The sequence below is a fragment of the Astyanax mexicanus genome, chromosome 13 (assembly GCF_023375975.1).
Source record: "Astyanax mexicanus isolate ESR-SI-001 chromosome 13, AstMex3_surface, whole genome shotgun sequence".
NCBI lineage: Eukaryota > Metazoa > Chordata > Actinopteri > Characiformes > Acestrorhamphidae > Astyanax > Astyanax mexicanus.
The window spans coordinates 45,693,708-45,718,048 of record NC_064420.1 but is presented as its reverse complement, the minus strand read 5'-3'; the positions used below and the strand labels follow the sequence as shown (position 1 = coordinate 45,718,048).

General features: G+C 41.9%; 1 long non-coding RNA gene across 1 annotated transcript; it reads right to left on the bottom strand.

Moving 5' to 3' along the window:
* Positions 1–21,747: 21,747 nt before the first annotated feature.
* Positions 21,748–23,453, bottom strand: LOC111195049 (uncharacterized). The gene is made up of 2 exons (XR_007423901.1): positions 23,015–23,453; positions 21,748–22,867 (listed from the first exon to the last, which is right to left on the bottom strand). It is a non-coding gene; the product is annotated as an uncharacterized LOC111195049 (long non-coding RNA).
* Positions 23,454–24,341: the final 888 nt, after the last annotated feature.

Genomic DNA, 24,341 nt, shown 5'->3' with positions numbered 1-24,341 from the left:
TTAAGAAATGTCCATATATATATATATATATATATATATATATATATATATATATATAGTTTTTTTTCTTACCAGTGTTCTAAAAATATATAATAATAAATGGATAGCATTTTATCAAAAAAATGGATAACAAAATAAAAAAAAATGGATAGCAAAAATATGTGTTTATAATATATATATATACATATATATATATACATATATATATATATATATATATATATATATATATATATATATATATATATATATATATGTATATATATATATATACAAGAGACCAGTTAAGTTTCTGAATTAATTTGGGTATATATATATATATATATATATATATATATATATATATATATATATATATATATATATATATATTGTTGCTAAGCATTTGGTATGGACGCTAGGTTGCTCTGGCCGTGCGGGGTGTCTAAACTTTTGACCGACAGCTGGTTTATCCAATAGCTCCTCCATATACTCACACAGTACTGGAGGAGCAGGGGAGAGAAGGGGTTTCGTGTGCAGAGCTGCTGGTGTGTGAGTTAGAACTTTGGGCCCCCCATTCATTTCTATGGGGACATTTCGTACGACAACTGTACGAAAACCGTACGTCGTATCATTTCGTACATCATATTTTCGGAAAGAACTCAATAGATTCTATAGGCCGTCCGATTTTCATCTTCGTATCTCCAAAATTGTGACGTTCACGGGCGTTAAAATTTCTCCCCATTCATTTGCAATGGGAAAAAATTTGTACGTTTACGAAGTTTTTAGGAAAACTGTACGTCCAATCAAAAACCTGTATACAAGCACGCACCGCACAATCAGGCCGCACAATCTGGAGTTGGAATGGTGTCGGAATCTCGGAAACTGCGGGAGAAGAAGCGGGACGACCAAAGTACCCCATGGAAGGAAGCACTGGTGGGCAAGACTTCACACTGATGGTGAGCTATAGGATTGGGGGACACGCCCATTAGAGAGTTCAGTCATGCTCCTCAACACCTTGGAATAAACTCTTTTTAAAAATTAAAGCTACACTGCCAAAGAGTTCCCATCAACTCAACTTGTAGTTTAAATTGGAGAATAAATTCACACACTTCAACAATTTTACACATTTTTGTTTAATGCCAAATTTTTGAACTCCATAAATTTGCTGTCTGTTTAAAACTCACAAGCTGATCTCTGAATTAAAGATAGTGAAGCTCTAATCTGAAGTAATTAATCTCTCTGACTGTTACATTTTCGCTGTTTAGATACATTAATCCTCACATTAATGAACTACATGGAGAAAAATCAGAAATGAACAGCGTACACCGGCTCGCAGTGTTGCCAGATGGTTTCAGGGTGGTTTCATGCTAAATGTGGAGTTGAGTCTAAAATTGACTGGAAGAGATGCTGTGCTTTGACAGGGGGACAAAACTACCAGGTTTTAAGAGTTTGGAAATTGAACTCATCATGTTGTATTTAGATACGTATCTAACTCTGCAGAGACATAGCTTTTAGTCCTGCTGATGGACATTTGAATAAACAGTGTTTGTGTTGGTTATTATATTTTCTTGTATTTCTTTCATTGCTTGAAGGCTTATTTTTACTGTATTGTAATAACTTTTTTTTTTGGTTTGTGTGTCCTATCATACAATGCACAAAACACTTATATAGTACAAACATGCAGATACAATCATTTAAATATAATTTAATTAGTTCGATTTTTAAGATATTTGATATTTAAAGTATATCATTTAAGATCATGTTGGAATAAACCCTGTAATATTGTTGATATGCTGAACAACAGCTGTTTGGGCGGTTTTCTTGGTATTTTGGCAGATTTTAAACACGTTTTACCCATTAACCCGTTTATCCCACTGTAACAATCTGGCAACCATGGTGGATCGCTGAATGCTCAGTTTGTTCGGCTGTCTGTTGCTCAGTAGCGACACTCGCGATGCATACTGGGACACATTTAGCTCATGTGGTAAGCAACGATGTTTACTATAAATCATGATGCATTATGGGAGTTTATAGTGCCCTGAAAATCACGTTCCAAAACTCAAAGAAAAATGGCTGACGTACTCAATAGTACCCTAAATAGTAAATATAGAGGCATTTCGGTCACAGCCAAAGTGTCTTAGATGCAAATTTGATATTTTTTCCTGACTGTGTACTTGCTGCAGTATTATTATTTACTTTACCTGTCATGTGTTTTTAATGTGTTTTATGTGTTTCTGAATGTGTACAGTAAGTAAAGGGGAACTAAAGGTTTTTTTTTTACTCGGTACCGCTGCTATCAGTGAGGGTTCTTTGGGTTTTATGGGTTCTGCGCTGTGTCTGGTACACTAAACCCTGCTGCATTTATCTCACAATGCTGTTCTGCTGTGTAAGAACTTTTAAAAGGTCATTTCAGTGATTTTTATTTCTGTTCATTAAATAATGTCAGTCTGGGGATTTTCAGAGACTTTGCACATAATATCCACAGTATATCCTGGACCATAATCCTTCTAAATACGAGCCTCTTACACACCCGTCTTCTACAACTAGCTGCTCATATGCGCTTTAACACATTCATCACCAGTAACATTCAGAACAAACAGAAAAACACAATAGAACTTATAATGTCTGGTAAAAGTATAGCTGAGTTTTATATAGTTTGATCTAACAGTGCCTACCTTATTGTTGCAAGATACTCTATTATAATCATGTTTTATAGCTTATCTCATAATAATAGCTGCATAATAATCACAACATATTATACAAACGGTTAGTCTCGACCTCACAATCTGATTGGTTGAGCAGTGTTCTATCCGTGCTAATAATGTAATAACATCACGGCCTTCTCACCCTAAACCTGTATCACTCCGCCGAAGTGTTGTCGAATAACGGCATATACACATAGGGCATTTTTGAAACATCTCCTCCACCAGCAGCAGCAGCAGCAGCAGCATTAGCTTAGCACAGGCTAGCGCCCAGCCACGGCACGCTCACCCACAGCCCGCAGCGTTGGCTAGTCTTTTGTGGGGGAAAAAAGGGAAATAAAATCACCTCTGGCACAGTCTGATAGCTGGAAAGGTAACCAGCCAGGCTAAGCTAAGTTAATGCTGAGCTAAAGCAAGCTACGCTAACCTAACCACAGTCCAGCCGGCTAGCTAAAACCAACACCACCCAGCAAAATAGGCAGAAATGCTCAAAAACATGCAGCTCTCACGTGAAGACGACTTCTCTGAGCAGGAGAGGAAGGTTTCAGCGTTATTTTACGATCCTAACGCTTATTCCCAATTTTGATTTCAAGCTAACGTTAGTAGTGTTAGTCTGTATAAACTATATGCTGTTCTGTAGTTACAGCTAAGTTACAGTTGTTGTGGAACTACTTCTTGGCGGAAGGCACAGTCCATGTTAAAGCATATTCATTCTTAATTTCTCGAGGTTCTTTGATTTATTTTCTTGATTCATTTTGTAAAAAAAAAACCTGTTGTATAAAAGCAATACAACACTCGAGGTCGTGTTTTTTGGCACAAAACCTAGCCAAAACAAGGTCTACCTGCATGTTTTTTTTTATAGCCTAAAATAATATCAACCAGGAAGTGTACTGATGCCACCTCCTGCTATTTTGCAGGGAAACCTGTCAATAAAAGTTCTACACTATTTTCCCCTCTGAATGACGAATTGAATGTCACCCACCAGAGCAAACAACCACAGATAAGTATGTTTTCCATCAATTTTAGATTAATGTGTTAAAGTAGTTTGCTTATAAGCAATAATACACTCGAGGTTCGTGCTATAACGTGTAATATTGGCATTGTAGTGCTGTGATCACAGTTCCATTATTGCTGTTTATTAAAAGATTTTGAGTTTGAGAAACATTCCGTGAGTTAAAATAGTTCCATTGCTGCTCTGTTTGTAGCTGCGCTGTTGTTAGCGCTGCATTGTTGCTAGGTTAGCGTGGTGGCCTCGGCCATTTGGTATTTTCGGCCATTTCAGTCAAAATTGTTGAAATCTAAGCTTACCGTAAATAAACATAAGAGCTTTACTTACCCAAATAAACGGTTTTCAGGAGACAAATCTGTGTAGATTATAGTCCTGTGCTCCTTTTACTTTGAATGAAAATATTTTTTTAAGAAGTTTTTTAAAGTTTTGTTTACTTCGGATTACAAGGGTCCCCTATTTTCAGCCACCTCACATTTAGCTTAAAATACCCTATATTTACCCTGTGTGGTGTTCAATTTTACATTAAAATGCTTTACACATGCTTTCTTCACCTAAATTGCAAGCAATATAAACAGCTTACATGGTTAATATTTGCCCTTTACCTTTCTTATGTTACATTTCTTTCAAAAAGTGCTACTCTTTTTTTATTAGTTTTTTAATAAAATGTAAAAGAAAATTAATTAAACTCAAGAGATGAGTAGAAAATTTGTTTAGTTTCAAATTTACAAATGAAGCAATGTTTATTAGCCCCTGGCCAAACATACTGTGTGTAATATAAATGTGTGTGTGGGGGGGGGGGGGGGGGGGGTGTACAGTGTGTGTTTATCGAAAATGTGTTTTGATATATGTTTTTCACAAAAAATGAGCCAATGCCAATGAGTTTGAGTTAGAAAAAATATTTTTTTAGTATCATTTGATGAAAAATGAAAACACCACACAAGGGTTATCTGGAAAATATATACTTATACTTAAGTTTTTATTTAATAATAACAACGCTTAACCTGATATTGGTTTCTGATTGGTTTGTGTGTAATAATGCATATTTTCAAATCGCTGGGCTTATTTATTTATTTGTGGGGCCGCAACTTTGCCTGCGCTGCCTGTTGGAAACATTATGTTTCTGCACAGTGCCTCTATGGGACTCAGCGGCTCACAGTGGTGTATAATGACATCGCTGTTGGTTTGTATTTGGTTTGTAAGCGCTGCATCATTGCTAGGTTACCTGTATGTTTTGGAGTAATACATGGAGAGCTTTACAGAGAGGTTACAGTGCATTAATAACGTCTGATAACCTCACTCATAGAACGCCTCTCAGCCAATCACATTGCAAGGTCGGAACTAGATGTGGTATAACAAATCTGAACAACATTTTGGCCAAAAGTTCTTTTCCTGACTGTTTTACTCTCCTCCTTTTCCACACTTAATCAATTAATTATTAAAGATTATTATTGTTTTTTTCACCCTAACTGTACACAGCACCCAGTGCCTGTAGACAAGAGTGTGTTTATAAAGTATTTTACTGATTATTTCTCTGTTTAAACTGGGGTTTATGTGGACACTTACACTGGGAAAGAGAACCTGCGCAGTTTTTGTACTTGGCAAATAAATGAAGGCTGATTCTGAATAAATGAGTGTAAATTAAAGCATCTGGCAGATCTGACGGAGTCAAAGCTGCCTCACAAAGTCGCCTAGAGAAAGTACACAGAGTTAAAGAGTGAAAGTGTGGGATTGTGTTGTTGTGCTGTGGCGTCATTATGTAGTGTAAGGTGTTAGAAACCAGATGTATTCCATTACACCCAATTGCACTTTCTCTCTGTCACACACACACACACACACACACACACACTGTACACACACTTAAACCTCTATGAAAGGAGGCTGTGTTTCCACTTTTATTTTCCACTGAATACACAAACCTGTTGCAGGCAAACAGGAACTCTCAGAGCCTTCAGGGCAACACCGTCTCATACGCAAGTGCCTCCTTATTTAGTAATATATTTTTGATGCATTAAAATGCACTCTTGCATGGACCACAGACACTCTTAGGCTCACTATATATAAAATGTCTGCGATAGATAGCTGTGTAGTTACACAGTAAAAGCCGTGTAACCACAGTCTAACCACTAGTGAAATACAGTATAGTAGTGAAATATCCCTATAGACTCTTTAAAGCAGAACACCTTCTGTAAAAAAGATTTACTAAATCAAGTACAAGTTGCGCTTTTATTTTGAAGAACAACATGCTTCCATCCAAAAACATGCACAGGCTTCTTCCCAGGTACCCTCTTCTGGCAACTGACAGGTTTTTACCCATTGAGAGGCTTCTGCCCATTCCTAGGCTTCTGCCCAGGCACAGGCTTTTGTCTAATCACAGACGTTTGCCTAGACACAGGCTTCTGCCCTTGTTTAGAAACAAGCTTCTGCCCATTCCCTTATTCACAGGCTTCTGCAGAGACACAGGCTTCTGCCTACTTACAGGCTTATGCCATGACGCAGGCTTTTGCCCAAAACACAGGCTTCTGTCCAGTCACAAGTGTCCAGGAAGTGGTTGACAGCTACAGGTACTTGGGTGTGCACCTGACCAGCAACCTCACCTGGAGCAACAACATTTCCACTCTGGTCAGGAAGGCACATCAGCGGCTCTACTTCCTCAGGAGGCTGAGACGAGCTGGACTCGGGAGCGTAGTCCTCACCTCCTTCTACAGATGTGTGGTGGAGAGCGTCGTGTGCTCCAGCATCAATGTGTGGCATGGAAGCTGCTCTGCTGCAGACAGGAAAGCACTGCAGAGGGTGGTGAAGGCTGCACAGAGGATTGTTGGAGTTAGCTTCCCCAGCACCACAGACATTTACACCTCCAGGTGCAGGAAAAGGGCCACCTGCATCAGGAAGGATCCCACCCACCCAGCACACGCACTTTTTGTCCCACTCCCCTCAGGCCGGAGGCTGCGGAGCATTAAGTGCAAAACAACAAGACTCAGAAACAGCTTCATTCCGGAAGCTGTAAGACTCTTAAACTCCACTTAACAACACACTGCACTGACACCAAGGACAAATTACTGTTTACTGTTTACCAATATGGTCACTTTACTTGCACTGAGACACTTTATCTCCACTGCTCTAATTCACATTATCATGCTGCTATAGCACACTTGCACTCTGGACTTCATGTTGCTGAACCTTCTACTCTCTATTTATTTTTTTATTCTTGGGATATTTATCTATCTATTTTGTATATTCTATTTATTTTATTGTATTCTTTTTTTATCTATATATCTATTAATAACAGCTCTTTGGGTGTAAAACTGGATCGTGAGATCACAATTTCGTTCCACCTCATGTACCACATGTGATGCGAATGACAATAAAATCTCCTTGAATCCTTGAAAAAAAAAAGTTTTTGCACAGACACAGCTTCTGCCCCTTAACAGGTTTCTGTCTATTCACAAGCTTCTGCCCAGACACAGGATTCTGCTTAGAGACAGGCTTCTGCCCAGTCACAGGCTTCTGCCCAGACACAGGCTTCTGCCCAGACACAGGCTTCTGCTCAGAGACAGGCTTTTACCCAGCCACTGGCTTCTGCCCAGTCACAGGCTTCTGCCCAGTCACAGGCTTCTGCCATCACACAAGCTTCTGCCCAGACACAGGCTTCTGCCCAGTCACAAACTTCTGCCATCACATAAGCTTCTGCCCAGAGACAGGCTTTTACCCAGCCACAGGCTTCTGACCAGTCACAGGCTTCTGCAGTCACACAAGCTTCTGCCCAGCCACAGGCTTCTGCCCAGCCACAGGCTTCTGCCCAGCCACAGGCTTCTGCCCAGAGACAGGCTTCTGCCCAGCCACAGGCTTTGGCCCAGCCACAGGCTTTTGCCCAGCCACAGGCTTTTGCCCAGAGACAGGTTTTTACCCAGCCACAGACTTCTGCCCAGCCACAGGCTTCTGCCCAGCCACAGGCTTTTGCCCGGCCACAGGCATCTGCCCAGTCACAGGCTTCTGACCAGAGACAGGCTTTTGCCCAGCCACTGGCTTTTGCCCAGCCACAGGCTTTTGCCTAGCCACAGGCGTCTGCCCAGTCACAGGCTTCTGACCAGAGACAGGCTTTTGCCCAGCCACAGGCTTCTGCCCAGCCACAGGCTTCTGCCCACTCACAGGCTTCTGCCACCACACAAGCTTCTGCCCAGACACAGGCTTCTGCCAAGCCACAGGCTTTTACCCAGCTGCAGGCTTTTACCCAGCCACAGGCTTCTGCCCAGCTACAAGCTTTTGCCCAGTCACAGGCTTCTGCCGAGTCAGAGGCTTCTATACCCCTCTGGATCACGCCTAGCATTAGACATGGTTCCAAAAACATGCCGTGGTTCATGTCGTGTTAGTGCAGCAGTGAACTCTGTGCACTTTTTAGTAAAACAGTGATTGGTACCAAACTGGTGAAGTGATAGAAAATGCTGTGCTGTAAAACTTCACATACTTTTAACTGCTCCCTGCTGAGGTATGAGATGACTGGTGTGTGTGTGTGTGTATGGCCTAAAGGCAGACGTAGTGCTTACGCAGCACTGAACACACTCCCCTCACACACACACACACACACACACTGTATTATATACATTCAGGAAGGTGAGGGAATCTGGGGATCGTTCAGAGAAACAGTGAGGGTGTTAAAACCACTGCACTGCTGGACGGTGTGTGTGTGTGTGTGTGTGTGTGTGTGTGTGTGTGTTTGTGTCACACAAATTGTGTGAGTGTGTGTGTTTGTGTGTGTTGGAATAAGGGGGGAAAGTGTATGTAAATAAAAATAAAAACAGTGCAGCCTCAGTACAGTTTACAGCCAGACCACCACAATTCACCCACTCACCTCCTTTCTTCCCTTTCTCCCATCTTTCCATCATTCTTTCTCTCTTTTTTTTTTTTTTTTGCTGTTTTGTTAATTCTAATTTATGTCCCTTTTCCGGTTTAATTCCTTAAGTCTTCCACAATGCTCTTTCTTTCTTTCTTTCTTTCTTTCTTTTCCTACTTATTTTATCGTTTCATGTTTTTCCTCTCCATTCTTTCTTTCACTTTTTTGCCATCTTTGTTTTTCTTTCTTTTTTTTTGTTTCTTTCTCTTTTGGATTACTTTCCTCAAAATAAATGTTTTGTTATTTTTAGTGTTTCCTTTCTTGATCTGTCTTTTCTTCTCTTTTGCTCTATTTTATCTGTCTCCAGTCCAGACTTTTCCCTGAGACTCACTTTTCTTTCCTAATATCTCTCTTTTTTTCTTCTCTTGTGGTTTTCTCTCTCTCTCTCTCTCTCTCTCTCTCTCTCTCTCTCTCTCTCTCTCTCTCTCTCTCTCTCTCTCTCTCTCTCTCTCTAGTTATGTAACAGTGAACATTATCCTGCATCTCAGAGGCTTTGAAGTTGGGGGCCGAGTGGGCGGGGCTTCTCATGCCTCTTTAGTGTCAGGGTTGTTGTTAGTTACAGTTGCTAAAGCGACCGGTTAGTTGCCCCCGTCTGGACCCCACGTTTCCCCCTGTGTGGGGGGTTGTTAGCCCCCCAGTCCTCTGGTTGGGACAGACTCGTACTCTGGGCTCCTGTGGGAGATTTCTGGGTTTCAGAGGTTTTTCCTCTCTCTCTCTCTCTCTCTCTCTCTCTCTCTCTCTCTCTCTCTCTCTCGACGTAAACCACTCCACTCTCACTGTCCTGCTGCTGTTCTCAGAAAACACCCACACATGCTCCTCTCAGAACCAGAACCATGCTGGTACTGAGCCTGATCTGGTCTGGGCCTGAGATTTGGGCCTGGTGGAGGTTTGCTTGTGTTCTCAATCTTACAGACCATTTAGAACCTACAAAATCAGCTTTTCCTAACGACCAGGGGTGTCAAACGTTTTCACATTCACATGGTACAGATACTGGGGTTTAAAAATACTTCTGTAGAAGCTGCAGTATCAACTCAAACTTTTTACTTAAGTAAAAGTATAAGGGTATAAGGGTGTTTTCACACCTGTAGTTCGTTTTTCCCTCTGTTTGGTTTGGTTTCACACAGGCTTAAACCTAAACGCACCAAAATGTGCATCAACAAACCACGTGAGCAGGCTGTGTCCTCTGATTGGTCAGAGCTGTCTGGCGTGGGAGTAAATATAAATATACAAAAAAAAAAGTAAATATAGCGAGAAGGCTGGTGGGAATGGGCTTCCATAGATCTCAACTACTTTCTTCAGAATGAGAAACTCTTGATATACTTACTGTATGGCCTTGTGGTCTTGAAATGACATTACACTATCTAATATAATTAGAAGCCCAGTTATATTATAGAGTGCCTTGCAAAAGTATTCGGGCCCCTTGAACTTTTCAACCTTTTGCCACATTTCAGGCTTCAAACATAAAGATATGAGATTGTAATTTTTTTGTGAAGAATCAACAACAAGTGGGACACAATCGTGAAATGGAACGAAATTTATTGGATATTTTTTTTTTAGAAATAAAATAACTGTTAAGTGGGGCGTGCAATAATATTCAAGGGGTTCAAGGGGCCAAATGTAATTTTGTACACTGTATGTTCTGCTTTTTTTTTTTTTTATCTTTTTTGCATATCTGTTATATCTGTAGGTGTCATTACGTTAACAGCAATTTTCTGAATCTGAATCTAGAATCTAGAAGCCCTTAAACTGCCTCTCTCTGAGTGTTTATCTAAGCTGATGCTATCTGAGCGGATCTATGAGTGGCCTGTTCGACTGGGTGCCGAGAGGGAGACCCGCACTGCGCTGTGTTTAGGGGGCGGAGCTCCAGGAAAAGCCCTGATAGACTGTGTGTATAAGGCGGTCTGTTGGAGGTGTTGTCCGAGGCCCTGTTTACATGTTTACTGATAGTGGCTCTGCCCTCTCTCAGAGCGGTCGGCCGCACAGTGCGGCTCTGTGTGCGCTGCACGCGGTTGAGTACGGCAGCTCGGTCAGCCGTGGATGAAGGGGGCTGTTGTGAGAGATTCTGGCCCGGTGGTTCTGAAGGCTATCAGAATGACATGACATTTCCAGGAGGTGTCGATGCTTGCATCGTGTTTTAAGACAATACTTAATACTGTAATCTGACTGAATTACAATTTGCAAAAGTGAATATTATCAGCAGACCCTGATAAAAAAAAAAAATAAATCATGACCAGTTTAAGCCAGTCAGGCTGATTAAGCTGGTTGACCACCCTAAACCTGGGCTATTTATTTATTTTTGAGGGCTATTTGTCATATTATACTCAGCAAAGTTTGTGTGTTGGTACATGCAGTTTAAGCCAGTTTGCTAATTATACTCGCTAAATGGGATTTTGGCACATGCAGTACAGGGCAATTTTCATATTATACTCAGCAAATGGTAAGTTGGCACATGTGGTTCAGGGCAATTGTCATATTATACTCAGCAAACGGGGTTTTGGCGCATGTAGTTTGGGTCAATTGTTATATTATGCTCAGTAACCGGTGTGTTCGCACATGCATTTTAGGCCAGTTGTCATATTATACTCACCAAGAGGGGTGTTGGTTCATGCAGTTTAGGCCAGTTTGCAAATTATACTCACTCGAGATGGGCGATATGGCCCTAAAATAATATCACAATATTTCATGGTATTTTCACGATATCGATACGCGATATGACAAAAAACAAATATATATATATATATTATTATATACAATATAATACTGCACACCCAGTATTATAAGTAAGATATTAAAAATTCAAGAATTTTACCAGATTTGTAAGGTAAGTCAATGATCCAGAATGTGATGATGCTTATAATAATAATAATAATAATAATAATAATAATAATAATGCACTCTAAATATCTCCATATATCCAGGATTAAAGTAAAATAAATGATACTGCACAGATATAATCTGTCCCTAGTAGATATATAATGGGAAATGGAAATGGGAATGGTAATGCGACACAATATTTTAGGGTATAACATCGTTCACGATATTTAAAAGTTTTGACAATATTATTGTGTAAGATACGGCACACCTCTAATACTCGCCAAACAGGATTTTGGCACATGCAGTCCGGGGCAATTGTCATATTATACTCAGCAAATGGGGTTTTGCACATAAAGTTTAGGCCAGTTGTCATATTATACTTAGCAAACATGGTGTTGGCGCATGTAGTTTGTGTCCATTGTTATATTATGCTCAGTAACCGGGGTGTTGGCACATGTAGTTCACGGCAGTGGTCATATTATACTCAGCAAATAGGGAGTTGGCACATGTAGTTTGGGTCAATTGTTATATTATAAACCAGTCAATTAATCCAAAAACCTAAACGCTATGCAGAGTCTATGTATATAGCATAGCAGCCGGCACCAGGAGTAATGGCGGCACTTGGAGCTGAATCTAGCATTATGGGATGTAAACAATGTTTTTTAATAAGCTTCTTGTGCACTTTTTAAATTATTAATGCCTGGTTTTAAATCTCAGGGCTCTCCAGATTCTAGCAAGGAGGTGTGGAGCTACTTTGAGCTGGATAACGGTGGAAAAAGAGATTTATCAGGACAAATTATGCCCCGTGTCACCCAGTCTGAAGGGTGTTTAGATAAACTGTTACAATTACTGGATCTCAGAAAGCTGTGGGAGAACAGAGGTGTGCTATTCATCAAAGGTAAGAACTTTTTATCATGTTATACTACAACAAAAGTCATTTTAAATTGAAACACCAGAAACCGTAGTTATTCTTTTCAACCAATTACAGGAAACCCACATTCTTTTTACATTTTTTACTACTGTCAGACTGTAAAAACACACACACTGCAGATTCATACATACAGATTAATAAATTCACCCGCTCCCGGACCCCCACGGGTCAGACTGACACTACAGTGTATTATAGAGAAGTGGGCCGGGTCAGGGGGGCTGCTGGAGCCGCTCTGTTCCTCTCAGGGTTCAGAAAGCCTTTATTGGGGCCTCTGTATCCCCATGTCCAGACATGCTCCACTACCTCTGCCTTTCCTCCAGTTTCAAAGACCTGCCGCCCCCCTGGGTGTGGGCTGAACACACACACACACACAGACACACACACACTGACTTTCAGACGTTTGGGAACACTTACCGAAAAATTTTTAACCCTTTAACCCCTTAACAGACCTTGGCATCTACAGAGATTGGACAATGAAACTGAAACACCTGGTTTTAGAGCACAATAATTGATTGTGGTGACGGACAGTTCTGGTGGAAACAGGAGAGTTGAGGTGCACATTGAATTCTGCCGTGATTTGATCAGCCGTGGTTTTATGTTTTTGGATACAATCCGGGTTAGCACCCGAACATCCCTTTCAGACAGCTTCCTCTTACAGCGTCCACAGTTAATCCTGTTGGATGTGGTTGGTCCTTCTTGGTGGTATCTCACTGATGTTACCCTGCATACCGTGGCTCTTGATGCATCCCAAAGACTTGCTGTCTTGGTCACAGATGCTCCAGCAAGACGTGCACCAACAATTTGTCCTCTTTTGAACTCTGGTATGTCACCCATAATGTTGAGTGCATTGCAGTATTTTGAGTAAAACTGTGCTCTTACCCTGCTAATTAAACCTTCACACTCTTACAGCTCTTACTGGTGCAATGTGCAATTAATAAAGATTGACCACCAGGCTGCTCCCATTTAGCCATAAAACCTAAAATCCCACATTAAAATTTAATATACTTTTTAAAAAGTTACATTTTACTATTTCTAACACACTTTGTATATTTGGAAATAAGTATTTTTAAAGTATAGTGAATTACTTTAAACTAAAAGTGTACTTCATAGTAGTTTTTTTTAAATACACTACATTGTACATTTTAAAAAGTATGATCAAAGTTTAGTTTTAAACATTTGATAAAAGCATAATATTAATGTACTTTTAATATATTTTCAGTAAGTACATCAATCTGTTAATTACAGCACACTTAGACATTTCTCAATATGTGTCACGTCTGCCAAGTCTCTGTTTATGTCCTCTGCCTCCTCCACGGAGCCTGGGAGCGCTCCGGCGCTAAAAGACTACAATCCCCAGAACCTTATGGACTCCAGACGACGCGGGGGCAGCCTCCAGTACCTCATCGACTGGGAGGGTTATGGACCAGAGGAGCGTTGCTGGGTGGACGCTAAGGACGTGTTGGATCCGATGCTTCTGGCTGATTTCCACTCCCGGTTTCCGGAGAAGCCGGCTCCTCGTCCCAGAGGGCGTCCGCGACGCTCCCTGTCCAGTACTGCTTCCGTGCGTGGTGCCGCACGTTCCTGTTCCCCGTGTCCGTCTGGTTCAGCTTCTGGTCAGCCGGTGGTCGGCTCCTGTCCCTCGGTTGTTCCGCGTGGGCGTCCTCGCGGTCGTCCTCGTCTTCGACCTGTGGCTGCCCCTTGGGGTGGGGGTACTGTCACGTCTGCCAAGTCTCTGTTTATGTCCTCTGCCTCCTCCACGGAGCCTGGGAGCGCTCCGGCGCTAAAAGACTACAATCCCCAGAACCTTATGGACTACAAACGCGATGACGTCACGGCACACATGCCGCGACGCCGTGACGTTCCCCCGGAAGTGTAATTTGTCTCCGGTGTATTTATAGACGCCGCTGCCCTTTGTTCTCTGCCGCGTATTGCCTTTTCGTGCATACAAAGCGTTACTCTGTGTTTATTCCTGATCTCCTGTGTTTTTTGACCTTGCTCTCGTTTTTTGACTACCCCTTTTTGGATTTGCCTATGATATTGCTGTTACTGGTTTCTGAACTCTGCCCTGGACTTTATACTTCTCTTTTGTCTCACCTCTGATACTGTTGCTGCCTGGATTCGACCCTGGACTGTTTGGTATGTGCTTAGCTTGTCGATATACTGTTTGGTTTAGCTCATTGTATATAGTTGTTGTAAATAAAACTTGTACAGTACCACGTCTGCGTTTGTCTCTGATCTGTGTGACCTCTGGGTACCTTATATTGGAATGTTATATAAACCCACTCAATAAAAATGGAATAAGGCACACAGGAACGGAATGAGGCTGAGGTTTACAGAACACATTTATTATTTTGTTTAAATCAGATACATTAAACCAGACCAATCACCTTCTCTTAAAATGCTAGTGGTTATACAAAACTGACCACAGCAAGGGATTAACAATTATTAGACATTTTTTTTCAGGACACTCATACAAATCACTGTTTTCCATAAAATCACCCAATATAAGACTTCACGAGCATTATAATTTGGGCCTATAACAATGATCCCAATTATCTAAGTACTTTCACTTGGTAACACTTAAGGATTTAATAAATTCGTCTATTAAATCAGGCTTCAATCTGGGCTATAACACTGATCTCAATAGTCTATGCACTTTCACTTGGTAAAACTGAAGGATTTAGTAAATTTGCCGATTAAGTCAGGCTTCAAGCCACCAATTAATTAGCACACAAAATAAATAAAAGAAAACCCAAAAAGAAGAAAATAATGATAATAATAATAATAATAAACCACACTGCAAACAAAGCGAAATACACTCAAATTAAAATGTGCACAAAACCATAACACTACAAAGTAAATATATCAATAAGGGGCTGAAGCTCTAAACCAAAAGGACCAGTTACTTCCCATAAATCAAGTTAATGTACTCGTTGAAGCTGTACTGGAAGGCACCAGATAATGGTTCTATGAGGAAGTATGGCAACCCTGGGCCAAAAAAGCCTATGTTAAATCACTAAAACCATAATTTTATTTTAATTTAAACTCTAAAAATTATTTAGATGTAAAGATACAATCCTAAAACCCGGGAGAAGATGTAAGAGAAGATTTTGAGAGAAAAACAGTGGCTACTATCATTGGCCTTTTTCGGTCACTCCTAAAACATAAATAAAAGTTAGCCACTCCACTCATTGACTGTATTAGTTACTTTTTACTGCATAAATAAAGTATCCAGTCAGATAATACATACCAATCAGTCGTAAATGCGGAAGCCAGAACTCAATCGCCTTCACAGCACCTTCAGCATCAATACAAACGCTATATAAAAGCATAAACACACAGTTAGCTACCTCTTCCACCTACAGTAATTCAGTAAAGCAAACTTTACCCACCACTCAGCAGCTACACACCCCCAGAGTTCTTTTAAAGCAGCTTTCCCACGAGCTGGAGCTTTCCGACCGGAGCTTGTACCTGCCGCCACGAGACCAAACGCTACTTCGTGCTGGTCCCGCGAGACTATAAGCAGCGCAGAATCCTGTTCTGCCAATCAGTAGCTATCAAAATAAAAGTCCTCCCCTCTACCTAGAGGAATCTATGGTTCCGTGAGACTATACGCAGCATGAGGTCCTGCTCTACCCATCAGGGACTGTCAAAATAAGAGTCCTCCCCTCTACACCTCACCTAATGGAATCTATAGGGCAACACTAGGAAATATTAATTAAAATCTTCCCCACAGCTCTACCCGCTACATCCACCCCCACTTTAAAAAGTCACCGTCCCGGTGACTACGCGGTGCCACAACAATCACCAAGGTCTAAAAAAACATTGTACAGTGCTAAGTGTGGGCTGAGCTGCAGTCCCCAAGTCCTCATGTTGAGGGGCCACTGCTCGAGGGAGGTTGTGTGGATTAGAATGCTGGCCTGCTGTTTTACATGCTGAACGCCTTAAAGACACTGATGCAGGTGCTGAGGGCAACTCCCTCTCCTGCTGGACAGCATCCACCTCTGGTTCGGGGATGACTACTTGTTTCACCGCCCACTGACCACGATCGGAATCATCTGCTTCTTCACTGCCACTTTCTTCACAGGAATCCTTCCTTGGTTCGACAAGGCTTGGGCTTTCAGTCTCGGCACCGACTACAGGCACAACTCGTCTAGGGACTACTCTTAGCTCAGTTCTGTGAAAGTTCCGAGTGGGACCTATGGCACCCACTGGACATATGGTGTAAACCCGTCCACTTTCGTCCAAACACCGTACCACTTCATATGGCGTACTATCCCAGACATCTTGGATCTTATTTCGACCATGCGTGTGATTCTTCCTGTACACTATGGTCCCATTTGGAAGTATGGGAGCAAACCCCTGCGCTGTTGGTTCCCGTCGCCTAGCTGCCATCTTCAGTTGCCGCTCTGCACTTGCATAAGCAAACTGGAGAAATTCTTGTTGCTCTTGTACCCAATCTCCTACTGTACCTTCCACCATTTCCTCCGCCACAGTACCCAGCAGGGCATCAATGGGTAGTTGGGGTTTCCTTCCAAACATCAGTTCATATGGGGAATGGCCTGTTGATTGATGCACCGTAGTATTGTAGGCGAACAGTAACTGGGGTAGATGATGCGACCACCTTCGTTTCTTCTCCGCTGGCAAAGTTCTTAACAAATCGTGCATGGTACGATTAAACCTCTCACACTGCCCATTACCTTCTGGATGATAGGGACTTGATCTACTTTTCACCACCCCATAGAGCTTACACAATGCCCTTAGCATCTCTCCTTCAAAGCAACGGCCTTGGTCAGAATGTATCCGTTGAGGCACCCCATACACATGAAACCACTTCTCGGTCAGGATGCGTACTACTGTGCTTGCCTTTTGATCATAAGTAGGGAATGCCTGAGTAAATTTGGAGAAAACATCGGTCACCACCAGAACATTCTCTCGACCATCACTGGCCTTTTCAAGCAGAGTGAAGTCTATGGCCAAAATCTCTAGGGGCTTGGAGGCAGACAAGTGACCTGGGAAAGTTCGTACCTTAGGGAGTATGGCTTTTGCTGCCACGCAGCGAGCACACTGCTGAACCCATTTTTCAATGTCTCTACCCATTTGGGGCCAATAGCACCTCTGCCGAACAAGATATGCTGTACGTTCGCACCCCTGGTGACCATGATTGTCATGAAGAGCAGTTAACACCTCTGGCTGTAAGGCTTCTGGTAGCAACAACTGCAGCAGTTCTGTATATTCCCCCGGCCTGTGGGTCAAGCGGTACAACACACCTTCTTGGTCTCTTATCTGTTTCCATTGTTTGACCAGGTCTAATACTGTCTTTGTCTCCACTGCTCGCTCTTCGGGAGAAGGGGGGCGGCCACGTCTCCAATAGACAAGAAAGGCGCCAATTGTTGAATCAGCTAACTGAAGGGCTTTTAAATCGGCTTTTTGTCGTGTTGGTAAGGCATCCATGCTGCAGGAAGAACCAACACATTGATGAACAACAGGCAGACCCAAGCCAGTGAGTGGAACAGAGACCCCTGGAGCAATCTCTTCAATGTGGGAAGGTGCAGGCAAGTCAGATTGCCTAGAAAGAGCATCAGCAGCCCTATTGGCAGATCCAGGGCGGTACTTAACTTCAAAATTGAAGAGAGCCAATTGTGAGGCCCAACGTTGTTCAACAGCTCCCAGTTTAGCAGTCTGAAGGTAGCTCAGCGGGTTGTAATCAGTGAACACAGTGAACTTCGCCCCCAACAAGTATTCTCTGAATTTTTCGGTGACTGCCCACTTCAATCCCAAGAGCTCCAATTTCATGGAGCTGTAGTTAGACATGTTTCTCTCAGTAGGATGCAACCCTCTACTTGCATATGCCACAGGACGTCTCTTCCCCTCTTGTTCTTGTGACAACACTGCACCCAGCCCTATATGACTCGCATCTACTTCTAAGAAGAAAGGTTTGGCAAAATCTGCGTATGCCAACACAGGTGCTGTCACCAACTTGTCTTTGAGCAAGTTAAATGCCTCCTCGCATTTGTCACTCCAATGTCCCTGTAGAAATTTTACTCCTGGTTTTGACTTTGTCTTCTGAAGGGCGCCCACTAGCTGGTGAAGTGGTGCAGCATACTTTGCAAACTTGTCAACAAATCGCCTGTAATACGAAGCAAACCCAAGGAAAGAACGAAGCTCTTTTACTGTCGTTGGACGCTTCCACTCTGACACAGCAGTTATTTTATCCGGATCGGTTGCTACCCCTGATGCAGAAATCACATGACCCAGGTAGCGAACTTCATTCTGAAAGAAATTACACTTTTCCAATTTTAGCTTCAAATTGTGCTGTTGTAGTCTTCCCAAAACCATTTGCAAACGCTCTAGATGGGAGTCAAAAGTGGAAGAGAAGATCACAATGTCATCCAAGTATAATAACAAGGATTGGAAGCGTTCATCTCCAAAAACACGTTCCATAAGTCGTTGGAAGGTACTTGGTGCGTTGCAGAGCCCGAACGGCATCCGATTAAATTCGAATAAGCCAAAAGGGATGCAGAAAGCAGTTTTCTGTTTGTCTTCTTCGGCCATAGGAACTTGATTATAGCCACTGGTCAAATCAAGAGTGGAAAACAATTTAGCACCAGCCAAAGCATCCAATGATTCCTCAATCCGTGGTAATGGGTAAGCATCTTTTCTTGTCTTGGCATTCAGCTGCCTATAGTCGACACACAAACGCAGGGTGCCATCCTTTTTTTGAACCACAACAATTGGGGAGGAATAGGGACTACAGCTCACCCGCACAACTTCTCTCTGTAGAAGATCTTGAATGTGTGCCTTAACTTGTTCATACTGGGATGGGGGAAGCCTGCGATAACGCTGGCGAACAGGGGCATCATCAGTCAATGGGATTTCATGTTGGATCAAGGTGGTACAACCAATATCACCTTCACCTTGGCTAAAAACCTCACTATACTGTCGCAGTAAAGCTTTACCCTCCTGTTCCTGAGCTAGGGACAAAGTAGGCCAAGAAAGATTGGACAGATCCAATGGTTGACCTTCGGCACACAAGGACCGCATAACAGCAACATTCTCTTGATTTCCTTCCCGCTCTTCGAAAATCACCCTTTCAGTATTAGCCTGTGATTCTACCCAAAATATAATTCCCAACACAGTGCGCGGAGGTAGCCACACATCCCGGGACTCCACATTGACTACTGGCACATAGAGCTGTCCCCTATTAAAAGAAAGGTATGCTCTAGAGAGTAAAATACCTGGTGGCAACTTACTGCTCCCTGGCTCCAGCAACACTGACTGCACTGACGACCCCACCTGCTGATTGCCAACTGCTTCCACTAGTTTGACTGAGCCTGCGGGAATGCGGACAGATGTCCGACCTGCTACCTTCACTGGACCCAGGCGGCCACTAAGTGGCAGACAATCTAGCTGATGACACTCCTTCAAAGCTTGCCTCCACACATCCCCAGCGGACTGCAAAGAGGGGGTCTGGAACAGAGCAGAACCATGTTGTTGAAACAATTCACGATAACACTGACTGATCACATTCATGCCCAATAGTCCAGGCACCCTGGCCTTTTGGGCTTTACTATGAGGGTCAATGGGATCTCGGACCACTAGAACGCCCATTCCAACCAACAGTTTCCCTAAGACTTGGATATCCCGCTCCAAATAGCCAATATATGGGACCTCCAAGCCATTTGCTGCTCTAAGCTGAAGCCAACGACACTCCTGTAAGGGTCTAGACAAAGACTGAAAGTGCTGATAAAAAAACCCTTCAGTGATAGTAGTGACCATAGAGCCTGTATCTAGTAAGCAAGGAACTAACACCCCTCCCATGCATACCTCAACTACAGGACAACCACCCATCAACTTAGATAATTTACTTGAGTGCAATTTTGAGCCTACCCTAACCCCATCTGATGCTTGGCCCTCAACAACAGCGGGTATTAGTTTTCCTGTGGCTCAGAGGCATTAACCACCCTTGTCCCCATATTGGCCTGAAACCTACCACCCCTAAAAAAATGGTTTGACCCTCTGCCCTCCCGACAAAATCTTGCTATGTGGCCTGGCTTTTTACACCTCACACAAATTGGCCTACCAGAAGGGTCATAATGATATGTCGGTGCCGCTTGGCCCAAGGATGCCCCATTCACGGGAGATGGCTGGTTAGCCAAAGAAAAGTGATTTAACAACAGATCCAGCTGGGCTTGCTGTTTTTTAAACACTCCTTCAATTCAGATATTTCCCTATTTGGTTGAGGTACTACTGCTTGAGTGGCGATGTTACACTCACCCACTACCTCAAGTTGAGTATCACAGGAGTATGCGCGTGTCCTTGTATGTGCCCCATGCTCACCTTCTTCCACCCAACGAATGGCTTCACTGCGAACAGCCAAGAAAGAAATATCAGGGTTAAGCCTTACGGTACGTTTTAGCTCCCTCCGGAGCATACCATCTCGAACATGCTCAATGAACTGGTTGCGCACCAGGTGGTCAGCATTGGTAATGGGCCTAGGGCTTTGACGTTTAACAATTTCCATGAGAGATAAAAGAGAATGAGAATATTCTCTCAATGATTCCCCATCTAATTGTCGACGTTGAAAGAATTGCTTTTGTAACCCAATATAAGATTGTGAACAACCATACAGATCTACTAAAATGGCAAAAATTCTCTCTGGGTCATTCTTGTCAATAGCTGGGCGGAATTTAATTTCAGTCTTAGCCTCCCCTTCTAGATGATCATAGACAAATAAGGCTTGCTCTAATGGGGGCATATGGCGACCCTCCAAGGACCTGCGCACCTCCTCAACCCAATCTTCTACAGTCAACATATCTGAGGATTTACCAGAAAATCTAGGGCATTTTCGTTCTCTAGGAATATACACATAACGCTCAAATCTAGTTTGGTTACCCTCTGATTGAATCCTAGCCCTGGCTTCACCAGTACGGGTGCTAGCACCCACATTAACTTCCTCTGTTACTTTAAGCCTATCATTTTCGGCTTGCAATTGTTGTACACGTTCTGTCAATGCCCTGAATTGTTCTTCCATATCGGAAGTAGACATATTACTCCAAAAATAATATTAAAATACAAAAACCAAAAGAAAAAACAAACAACAAAAACACTTCTAGGAACGGTCCGCTCTGTTGTCTCTCCGGGATGGGGCTTCTTGAATAGCGTGGCACACCGTCCCACTGGATCTTCCGATAATAACCACTGTTTTTCTCCCTCTCTCTCCCTCTCTGCTAAAACCTCTGATATATTTCAAAACAAAAAAAATGTGTCCTGGAAAAAAATATTTGTACGTGTCTAAAAAAAAAACCTCTATCAGCCTCAACCCTGCCGACTACGCCAAAATGTGACCTCTGGGTACCTTATATTGGAATGTTATATAAACCCACTCAATAAAAATGGAATAAGGCACACAGGAACGGAATGAGGCTGAGGTTTACAGAACACATTTATTATTTTGTTTAAATCAGATACATTAAACCAGACCAATCACCTTCTCTTAAAATGCTAGTGGTTATACAAAACTGACCACAGCAAGGGATTAACAATTAGACATTTTTTTTCAGGACACTCATACAAATCACTGTTTTCCATAAAATCACCCAATATAAGACTTCACGAGCATTATAATTTGGGCCTATAACAATGATCCCAATTATCTAAGTACTTTCACTTGGTAACACTTAAGGATTTAATAAATTCGTCTATTAAATCAGGCTTCAATCTGGGCTATAACACTGATCTCAATAGTCTATGCACTTTCACTTGGTAAAACTGAAGGATTTAGTAAATTTGCCGATTAAGTCAGGCTTCAAGCCACCAATTAATTAGCACACAAAATAAATAAAAGAAAACCCAAAAAGAAGAAAATAATGATAATAATAATAATAATAAACCACACTGCAAACAAAGCGAAATACACTCAAATTAAAATGTGCACAAAACCATAACACTACAAAGTAAATATATCAATAAGGGGCTGAAGCTCTAAACCAAAAGGACCAGTTACTTCCCATAAATCAAGTTAATGTACTCGTTGAAGCTGTACTGGAAGGCACCAGATAATGGTTCTATGAGGAAGTATGGCAACCCTGGGCCAAAAAAGCCTATGTTAAATCACTAAAACCATAATTTTATTTTAATTTAAACTCTAAAAATTATTTAGATGTAAAGATACAATCCTAAAACCCGGGAGAAGATGTAAGAGAAGATTTTGAGAGAAAAACAGTGGCTACTATCATTGGCCTTTTTCGGTCACTCCTAAAACATAAATAAAAGTTAGCCACTCCACTCATTGACTGTATTAGTTACTTTTTACTGCATAAATAAAGTATCCAGTCAGATAATACATACCAATCAGTCGTAAATGCGGAAGCCAGAACTCAATCGCCTTCACAGCACCTTCAGCATCAATACAAACGCTATATAAAAGCATAAACACACAGTTAGCTACCTCTTCCACCTACAGTAATTCAGTAAAGCAAACTTTACCCACCACTCAGCAGCTACACACCCCCAGCTGATTCCTGGAGCTCCCACATTCACTAAGATAAAACAAACTTTCTTTTAATATACTGAAAATTGAGTAAGCTTAGTAAACTTTTAATATTTATGTCCAGTACACCCCCTAAATCTAGTAAAGTCCACTGTAATTCAAACTACCACAATACAATATTAAAAACAACCCATACCTGCTTCAACTATGGATTCCTCTCACGCACACAGTGCCCCTTGATACACCCTCCAGGTGTTCCTTTAATCCTTTCCAGTCAGTAAGCACAATAAAACTATCTCCCCCAGAGTTCTTTTAAAGCAGCTTTCCCACGAGCTGGAGCTTTCCGACCGGAGCTTGTACCTGCCGCCACGAGACCAAACGCTACTTCGTGCTGGTCCCGCGAGACTATAAGCAGCGCAGAATCCTGTTCTGCCAATCAGTAGCTATCAAAATAAAAGTCCTCCCCTCTACCTAGAGGAATCTATGGTTCCGTGAGACTATACGCAGCATGAGGTCCTGCTCTACCCATCAGGGACTGTCAAAATAAGAGTCCTCCCCTCTACACCTCACCTAATGGAATCTATAGGGCAACACTAGGAAATATTAATTAAAATCTTCCCCACAGCTCTACCCGCTACATCTGCCTGGCTTGCCTGACAATATGTTTTAAGTACAATTAAGTATATATTTTTTCACCAGGGTATAAATAGCCAAATCAGAGAAACTGATCATTATTAAGTGGTCTTTTAACCCTTGTGTGGTGTTCATATTTTTGTTACTCGTTTACTTTGTTACTTGTATTTAATTCAGCAAAATTAAGCAATTTTACATTAAAATGCTTTACACATGCTTGCTTCACCTAAATAGCAAGCAATATAAACAGCTTACATGGTTAATATTTAATTAATTAATTTAATTAGTTAATATTAATAAAATGTAAAAGAAAATGAATTTAACTCAAGATATGAGTAGAAAATTTGTTTAGTTTCAAATTTACAAATGAAGCAATGTTTATTAGCCCTTGGCCAAACATACTGTATGTAATATAAATGTGTAGGGGGGGTGCAGTGTGTGTTTATCGAAAATGTGTTTTGATATGTGTTTTTCACAAAAAATGAGCCAATGCCAATGAGTTTGAGTTAGAAAAAATATTTTTTTAGTGTCATTTGATGAAAAATGAAAACGGGTCCCACAGACCCGAACACCACACAAGGGTTAAATGTAAATCAACAGAGACCAAGAAACCGTCCAAAACAACGCTCCAAAAATCCAAGAACGTAGCATGAAATGTGGATTTCCCAGTGGAGCGCAGTGTTTTGTAGAGTTTTTTCTATTTAAAATAGTGAGGTGGAGTCTGGGTGGGAGGAAGATGTGTCTCAGAGGAGCCGTTATTGAACTGTGCAGATTGGATCTGATGTTTGGCAGAGCCGTGGACACACAGTGTACCGGGAGCTGAGTGAGCTGGTGGCAAACTGGACTGAACATTCAGTTTCTTTCTGCCTCAGCGTCTCTCATAAACACAC